Source organism: Rhinoderma darwinii, chromosome 5, assembly GCF_050947455.1.
Source record: "Rhinoderma darwinii isolate aRhiDar2 chromosome 5, aRhiDar2.hap1, whole genome shotgun sequence".
Classification (NCBI taxonomy): domain Eukaryota; kingdom Metazoa; phylum Chordata; class Amphibia; order Anura; family Rhinodermatidae; genus Rhinoderma; species Rhinoderma darwinii.
Window position 1 is genome coordinate 1,069,231 of NC_134691.1, and position 10,542 is coordinate 1,079,772.

The following is a 10,542-nucleotide window of genomic DNA, read 5'->3' on the forward strand; positions in this document are numbered from 1 at the left end:
TAGACACCAGGGACTGGGAAAGAAAACCATTGGTCACTAAGGACTGGGAGAGAAAAGTACTGGAAATCCAAATCAAGACAGGTGGAGATCAGGGACTAGAGGACTAAATCATTGGATGTCTATTAAGAATATTTTAAGGATATTGCCATTGGAGGCCGGGAAGGACCAATCTGCTGCACACACTTTATGGAAATAGCATGCAAGCAAAACAACTTGCCTAGGATACCAGGGTCCTGGGAGACAAAACCACAGGACAATAGGGTCTGGGAGACAAAACCACTGGACAAAAGGGACAGGGAGACAAAACTACTCGAAATTTAATTTAAAACCGGTGGAGATCAGGGACTAAACCATTGGATGTCAATCTAGAATATTTTAAAGATTTTGCCATTGGAGGCCGGTAGGGACCGAAGTGCTGCACACACTTTATGGAAATTGGATCGGGGGGGGGGGGCACGTTGACAGCTTTTTCTTGCATCCAGAGCAACCTGCCTTGGACACCGGCTCTAGGGGTCACATATATGAGGGCGCTGGCCCAGTCCTGCTGTTTACTGCACTTTGTTGCCCCCCCCCCCCCAAAAAAAAAGAGTCCATTCTTGCAGGTTTTTCTTTGCTGGTTGCTTTAGACCTCAGCACTGAGCGGCACTGACCCGTCCTGGAATGAACAGAAGGTTCTGTATTTTTAGCTGCCGATAACTTATAAACAGATTTTACTTTTTTTGTCCTTTTTCTATTTGCGTTTTTTAGACAAAGCAAAAGAACAACAGCGAAGATGAGAAAGATGTTGGTGAAGTGATTCCTTCAGGGGCCGGAGTGCTGTTTTCCAGGTGTAAGCACGCCGGCGGAGGATGGTGATCCATCACAGGTGACGTCCGACCTGCCCAACCTGGCTCCTTCTCTGAGGTTGCAGCTTTTCTGTGCTGTCCCTTGGGCAAACCGCACATCTGCTGATTTTTCACACTTTTTCCAATCTACGGTCAGCCCATCGGCTGCTGCTCGCTGCACGGGGGATAGAAAACGATGGGATGTGCAGCCTGCAACGGAAGTTTTCAATTAGTTCATGGAACTTTGTTATAACCTCTGACACAGACCCCCACCCCCCGACTGTACTCCATCAGTATGTACTCTACATATATAACCTCAGAGCTGTAATCTGCATGAAGAGACGTGCTATGCTACTTTCACAATGCAACTGTCAGGCTGTGACCTCCTCAAAAGATCAAACCACTCTTAAAATACTCTGTACTGCTGTGGGGCTCCATTTATCAAAGTTTACCCCTTCAATCTCATTTCCCACTTCTTAATACAGGTGTCGTCACATGTTTTATATTAATGTAAATATTTTGATGTGATACATTTATAACACAAACATAAACTGCAACATATCAAAAAATATAAATCATAATTGAAACATGTAATGTCATATCTCTAATGCCACATGTGCACCATACCATGTCACATGAGGGAGAGGTGGGGAGGAGTAAGAGTCCTGACCATAGGAGCTTACAATCTATAAGAGGAGAGACAAGAGGTGGGGGAGGAGTAAGAGTCCTGACCATAGGAGCTTACAATCTATAAGAGGAGATACAAGAGGTGGGGAGGAGTAAGAGACCTGACCATAGGAGCTTACAATCTATAAGAGGAGATACAAGAGGTGGGGGAGGAGTAAGAATCCTGTCCATAGGAGCTTACAATCTATAAGAGGAGATACAAGAGGTGGGGGGAGGAGTAAGTATCCTGACCATAGGAGCTTACAATCTATAAGAAATAAGAGGAGATACAAGAGGTGGGGGAGGAGCAAGAGTCCTGACCATAGGAGCTTACAATCTATAAGAGGAGATACAAGAGGTGGGGGAGGAGTAAGAGTCCTGACCATAGGAGCTTACAATCTATAAGAGGAGATACAAGAGGTGGGGGGAGGAGTAAGTATCCTGACCATAGGAGCTTACAATCTATAAGAAATAAGAGGAGATACAAGAGGTGGGGGAGGAGCAAGAGTCCTGACCATAGGAGCTTACAATCTATAAGCAATAAGGGGAAAAATAAGAGGTGGGGTGAGTAAGAGTCCTGACCATAGGAGCTTACAATCTATAAGAAGTAAGAGGAGATACAAGAGTAGGGGGAGGAGTATGAGTTCTGACCATAGGAGCTTACAATCTATACGAGGAGATACAAGAGGTGGGGGAGGAGTAGGAGTCCTGACCATAGGAGCTTACAATCTATAGAGGAGATACAAGAGGTGGGGGAGGGGTAAGATTCCCGATCATAAGAGCTTACAATCTATAAGAGGAGATACAAGAGGTGGGGGAGGAGTAAGAGTCCTGACCATAGGAGCTTACAATCTATAAGAGGAGATACAAGTGGAGGGGGAGGAGTAAGAGTCGTGACCATAGGAGCTTACAATCTATAAGAGAAGATACAAGAGGTGGGGAGGAGTAAGAGTCCTGACCATAGGAGCTTACAATCTATAAGAGGAGAAACAAGAGGTGGGGGAGGAGTAAGAGTCCTGAACATAGGAGTTTACAATCTATAAGAGGAGATACAAGAGGTGGGGGAGGAGTAAGAGTCCTGACCATAGGAGCTTACAATCTATAAGGAATAAGAGGAGATACAAGAGGTGCGGAGGAGTAAGAGTCCTGACCATAGTGGCTTACAATCTATAAGAAATAGGAGGAGATACAAGGGGAGGGGTAGGAGTAAGAGTCCTGACCATAGGAGCTTACAATCTATAAGAGGAGATACAAGAGGTGGGGGAGGAGTAAGAGTCCTGATCATAGGAGCTTACAATCTATAAGAGGAGATACAAGTGGAGGGGGAGGAGTAAGAGTTGTGACCATAGGAGCTTACAATCTATAAGAGAAGATACAAGAGGTGGGGGAGGAGTAAGAGTCCTGACCATAGGAGCTTACAATCTATAAGGAATAAGAGGAGATACAAGAGGTGGGGGAGGAGTAAGAGTCCTGACCATAGGGGCTTACAATCTATAAGAAATAGGAGGAGATACAAGGGGAGGGGTAGGAGTAAGAGTCCTGACCATAGGAGCTTACAATCAATAAGGAATAAGGGGGAGATACTCTAGAGAGGTTGCCGTCTTCTATATTTATTGAGCGCTGGCTCCTCTCCACCTTCTCATACATCAGTAATGTCTCTGAGCCGACAACTCACCAGCTCTTAAGCAAACACAGGGTCTGAGATGAGAGCAGCGGTGGAGGGGCCCCGCTGAGCTGCCATTTGTAATTAATTATTAGCTGTAGAGCAGAGCAGTAAATCAGGATGATGGACCCTGCGCTGATGACCAGGAGCTCTGGGGTTAATTCTTCCGCTTTTCTCACCGTGCAGGAGAAGTATTATTTATTGTACGAGACTTCTACCAATAGAATTAGTAAATGTAAGGCTGAGTTCACACAGAGTTTTATGCAGGAGGAAAATCTGCCTCAAAATTCCACTTGGAATTTTGAGGCAGATTTTGCTCTGCCTGCACGGCGATTTTCGTGGCGTTTTTCGCTACGTTTTTTTCCCGCGTAAAATACTCTTTCTCTTCCTCCCAATTATGTCAATGGGAGGTCAGCTTTCCGACGCGGTTTCCGACGCGTTTTCCGATGCGGTTTCCGCGTCAAAAAACGTGTCAAAAACATCTGTGAACTGGCCCTTAAGGATCTCTGTACAGGGGGACCATATCGCACGCTACATAAAGAGGGGGGGGGGGTCTGTAAATGAAGCTTAATCATTCTATAATGAAAACTTCTGCAATTTTCTAACTTTGTGTTCCAATTTTTCCTAATTTTCAAGATCTCTGCTTGCTGACAATGCATGGAAATATTTGTGTTTACATCCAAAGGCTAAAAACCTGTACAGGACTAATACAATTCTATATTACACAGAGGATTGTCTAGACTGGATACAATTGTAGCAATCCCTCAGCTGTGAGAAGTGTGAGGTCATGATGGGTTTTCAGTCTGTAAATGTAAAAAATGAATGATTCCATTTACTGACAACAAGCAGAGATATTAAAAATGGTGAGAAACTGTGATACACTGAGAGAAATATATTAAGGTGTAAAAAAAAAAAAATGTCGCATGCCAAAGACTTTTACTTCTGTCGCCAATTTCTGAATGCGGTAAATAAACGGGGCGGGGTTTAACAAGAGGGGAAGCGGCAGATTTAAAAAAATGGCAGAAACTGGCGTAAATATTGCTCATAGCAGGTGAAAAATTGGCATTTTTGCTGCACAAATGGCAAACCATGCAAAAAAAATTATTATGGGGAGCACCCGCCATAAATTTGACGCATTTCTGGAACTAATTGAAGTAATTTTAGGCTAAGCTCCGCCTACTTTTTTAGAAATTGCTGTAAGCGGCAGAAACTGCACAAAGGTCACAATTTTCCCACAAATTGTGACTTTTTTTTGCGTTTGCAACTTTTCTACGTTGTGCCGTGTTTTGTAGACAAGGAAAATAGTCATGAATAAAATTCTCCAGGAAACAGGTGAGCAGCGTAATAAGCGGCAGAGAGCAGCGGCGTTATTATATCTGCTAGAGACAAAGAGATAACCCTGGCTGCTGCCTTCATGATGGCGAGAAGCGGAGCCGGTCTGTTTAGTGAAATGCCCGTAGGTAGTGAGTTACAGTAGTCCAGGTGAGAAACAATCCAGAGCGGGATTACTGATGTAGCAGTGTCAATGGCGTGGTAGGAATAGATACCAGATATGCTTTATAGGTAAAGGTGAGAGGATTTGGATTACATGTGAGGAAGAAATAACAGAACAAAGTCAAATAAACCTCACATTTATACATGAAGAGAACTTCAAAAGTTATAGGTTAAGAAAAGGCGTAAGAACTGACCGGACATGGATTGTGTCAGTATAAGGGCTTGTCCACACATAGCGGAATTGCTGCATATTTTCTGTCCGGAATTGCAGATGGAAAAGAACACAGTAGCAGCAATGTGGGGGAGATTTAACAAATCTCATTCACACGCTGCGTAAAAAAAAAGACCCGAAATTGATCTGCGGTGCGTATTTTTTGTATGTCAATTCCTGCCGCGGAAAGTGACTGAATTGCTGCGTTTTTCAAAGGAGATGTCACCATCCCCCGACATTGAGAAAAACGCAGCAAAATACCCACCATTTTCCGCAGCAATTCCGTTACGTGTGGACAAGCCCTAAGGCCACGTTCACACGTGGCAGACAATTTCCACTGCAGATGTTGGTGCAGATTAAGGGCAATTATGCAACCAATCTGCACCAACATCTGCATATTTGACAGGTAATTCAGACGTTGCGGATATCACAGCGGACTTGCCACAGATTTCAGTTTTTGCATTGCAAAGGCTGAAATACGCAGTGAAATTCCGCTTCTTCTCCGCAACAGACAGTGCATGCTGGGGGGGAAAATTCCGCACCGCAGCCTGAATTCCGCACAGTTATTTTCTGCAACGTCTGTACTAAGTTTCCTAAGAATGAATAGAAATAAATGTAAAAAAACGGCTGCTGCAGAATTCCACTGCGGACGGTCCACAGCGAAACTCAACAGCAATTATGCTACGTCTGAACGTGGCCTAAGAGGCACATAAACAACATTCACATTTGGAGAAACCTAAGCCATAAGGAGAGGAGGAAACTACTATAATACTGCCCCTATATACAAGAATATAACTACTATAATACTGCCTCCTATATACAAGAATATAACTACTATAATACTGCCCCCTATATACAAGAATATAACTACTATAATACTGCCCCCTATATACAAGAATATAACTACTATAATACTGCCTCCTATATACAAGAATATAATTACTATAATACTGCTCCTATATACAAGAATATAACTACTATAATACTGCTCCTATATACAAGAATATAACTACTATAATACTGCTCCTATATACAAGAATATAACTACTATAATACTGCTCCTATATACAAGAATATAACTACTATAATACTGCTCCTATATACAAGAATATAACTACTATAATACTGCTCCCTATATACAAGAATATAACTACTATAATACTGCCTCCTATATACAAGAATATAACTACTATAATACTGCCCCTATATACAAGAATATAACTACTATAATACTGCCCCTATATACAAGAATATAACTACTATAATACTGCCTCCTATATACAAGAATATAACTACTATAATACTGCCCCCTATATACAAGAATATAACTACTATAATACTGCCTCCTATATACAAGAATATAACTACTATAATACTGCCCCCTATATACAAGAATATAACTACTATAATACTGCCCCTATATACAAGAATATAACTACTATAATACTGCCCCCTATATACAGGAATATAACTACTATAATACTGCCTCCTATATACAAGAATATAACTACTATAATACTGCTCCTATATACAAGAATATAACTACTATAATACTGCCCCCTATATACAGGAATATAACTACTATAATACTGCTCCTATATACAAGAATATAACTACTATAATACTGCTCCTATATACAAGAATATAACTACTATAATACTGCCCCCTATATACAGGAATATAACTACTATATGCTGCCCCCTATATACAAGAATATAACTACTATAATACTGCCCCTATATACAAGAATATAACTACTATAATACTGCCCCTATATACAAGAATATAACTACTATAATACTGCCCCTATATACAAGAATATAACTACTATAATACTGCCCCTATATACAAGAATATATCTACTATAATACTGCTCCTATATTCAAGAATATAACTACTATAATACTGCCCCCTATATACAAGAATATAACTACTATAATACTGCCCCCTATATACAAGAATATAACTACTATAATACTGCTCCTATATACAAGAATATAACTACCATAATACTGCCTCCTATATACAAGAATATAACTACTATAATACTGCCTCCTATATACAAGAATATAACTACTATAATACTGCCTCCTATATACAAGAATATAACTACTATAATACTGCACCCTATATACAAGAATATAACTACTATAATACTGCCCCCATATACAAGACTATAACTACTATAATACTGCCCCCTATATACAAGAATATAACTACTATAATACTGCCCCCTATGTACAAGAATATAACTACTATAATGCTGCCCCCTATATACAAGAATATAACTGCTATAATACTCCCCTATATACAAGAATATAACTACTATAATACTGCCCCTATATACAAGAATATAACTACTATAATACTACCCCTATATACAGGAATATAACTACTATAATACTGCCCCTATATACAAGAATATAACTACTATAATACTGCCCCTATATACAAGAATATAACTACTATAATACTGCCCCTATATACAAGAATATAACTACTATAATACTGCTCCTATATACAAGAATATAACTACTATAATACCGCCCCCTATATACAAGAATATAACTAATATAATACTGCTCCTATATACAAGAATATAACTACTATAATACTGCCCCTATATACAAGAATATAACTACTATAATACTCCCCTATATACATGAATATAACTACTATAATACTCCCCTATATACATGAATATAACTACTATAATACTCCCCTATATACAAGAATATAACTACTATAATACTGCCCCTATATACAAGAATATAACTACTATAATACTGCCTCCTATATACAAGAATATAACTACTATAATACTGCCCCTATATACAAGAATATAACTACTATAAATACTGCCTCCTATATACAAGAATATAACTACTATAATACTGCCCCCTATATACAAGAATATAACTACTATAATACTGCCCCTATATACAAGAATATAACTACTATAATACTGCCCCCTATATACAGGAATATAACTACTATAATACTGCCTCCTATATACAAGAATATAACTACTATAATACTGCTCCTATATACAAGAATATAACTACTATAATACTGCCCCCTATATACAGGAATATAACTACTATAATACTGCTCCTATATACAAGAATATAACTACTATAATACTGCTCCTATATACAAGAATATAACTACTATAATACTGCCCCCTATATACAGGAATATAACTACTATATGCTGCCCCCTATATACAAGAATATAACTACTATAATACTGCCCCTATATACAAGAATATAACTACTATAATACTGCCCCTATATACAAGAATATAACTACTATAATACTGCCCCTATATACAAGAATATAACTACTATAATACTGCCCCTATATACAAGAATATATCTACTATAATACTGCTCCTATATACAAGAATATAACTACTATAATACTGCCCCCTATATACAAGAATATAACTACTATAATACTGCCCCCTATATACAAGAATATAACTACTATAATACTGCTCCTATATACAAGAATATAACTACCATAATACTGCCCCCTATATACAAGAATATAACTGCTATAATACTGTCCTCTATATACAAGAATATAACTACTATAATACTGCTCCTATATACAAGAATATAACTACTATAATACTGCCCCCTATATACAAGAATATAACTACTATAATACTGCCCCTATATACAAGAATATAACTACTATAATACTGCCCCCTATATACAAGAATATAACTACTATAATACTGTCCCCTATATACAAGAATATAACTACTATAATACTGCCCCTATATACAAGAATATAACTACTATAATACTGCCCCTATATACAAGAATATAACTACTATAATACTGCTCCTATATACAAGAATATAACTACTATAATACTGCTCATATATACAAGAATATAACTACTATAATACTGCCCCTATATACAAGAATATAACTACTATAATACTGCCTCCTATATACAAGAATATAACTACTATAATACTGCTCCTATATACAAGAATATAACTACTATAATACTGCCCCCTATATACAAGAATATAACTACTATAATACTGCCTCCTATATACAAGAATATAACTACTATAACACTGCTCCTATATACAAGAATATAACTACTATAATACTGCCCCCTGTATACAAGAATATAACTACTATAATACTGCCCCCTATATACAGGAATATAACTACTATAATACTGCTCCCTATATACAAGAATATAACTACTATAATACTGCCCCCTATATACAAGAATATAACTACTATAATACTGCTCCTATATACAAGAATATAACTACTATAATACTGCTCCTATATACAAGAATATAACTACTATAATACTGCTCCTATATACAAGAATATAACTACTATAATACAGCTCCAATATACAAGAATATAACTACTATAATACTGCTCCTATATACAAGAATATAACTACTATAATACTGCCCCTATATACAAGAATATAACTACTATAATACTGCCCCTATATACAAGAATATAACTACTATAATACTGCTCCTATATACAAGAATATAACAGCTCCGTGTGTCACCCCCGTATGATGCGTGGCTATGTGATTTTCGCGCAGCCGCCATCATTATGACACTCTGTTTCTATGTTTGTAGCACGTGGTGCTTTTCTGTTTTCATTCATACTTTTTACTGCTGTTGCACGAATCACGCGCGTCCCACGGAAGTGCTTCCGTATGCTGTCCGTGATTTTCACGCACCTATTGACTTCAATGGGTGCGTGTTGCGCGAAAAACGCACAAATAACGGACATGTCATGAGTTTTACGCAGCGGACACACGATGGGTGAAAATCACGGACTGTCTGCACGGCCCCATAGACTAACATAGGTCCGTGCGAGGCACGTGAAAATTATGCGCGTTGCACGGTCGTATATCACGTTCGTGTAAATAAGCCCTTATGCTTCTGCACCTCGTCCTGATTATTCCTCTCTTCGCGGTATTCATACATTGGCGCTCTAACGAGGATGAATGTGATCGTCTCGCTGTGTCTGTGAGCGGCTCTGGGCATTTAGTCGCCAATATCCTTCCGCTCGTCTCGCTGATTAGTTTAATTTCATCTTCAGTTTTTTCTGCTCAATAACTCGTCTAAAATCAAATCGTTAGTGTACAGAACGTGACGGTAATGTTCCCTGGATCTACGGCTCCTGCACATAATGTCATAGTTATCTGCTCTGAATAATTTATTGAGTGGTCAGGATTGTAATTTGCCGCTTTCACGGGGACTGGAGAAGTATGAAGGGCGGGATGAGAACTTGTCATTGGTCCAGTGGTCGCCCGCTCTCTTATGCTATTAATGTGAATTTATGAAGTTCAGTAAATAGACAAAGTTCCATCAAGAACAGTGCGGCCACATGGGATGTAACCCGCCTCACCTTGTGTCCAGTTAAGAACAGGGAAGAGTTCCTTTAGGCTGGGTTCACACGTGGCGGAATTTCACTTGAATTCCACTGCGGACACTCCGCAGCGTTAATCCGCAGCGGAGCCGTTTCTCCATTGACTTCCACTTAAATTTGGAAGTGTTCGTTTAGACGATGCGGAAAATTCCGCTGCGGAGCATAGGCTGCGGAGCGGAATTTGGTGTCCGCAGCATGCTCTGTCTGTTGCGGAGTTGTGGCGGACTGGTTGCGGACTCACGGCGGAAT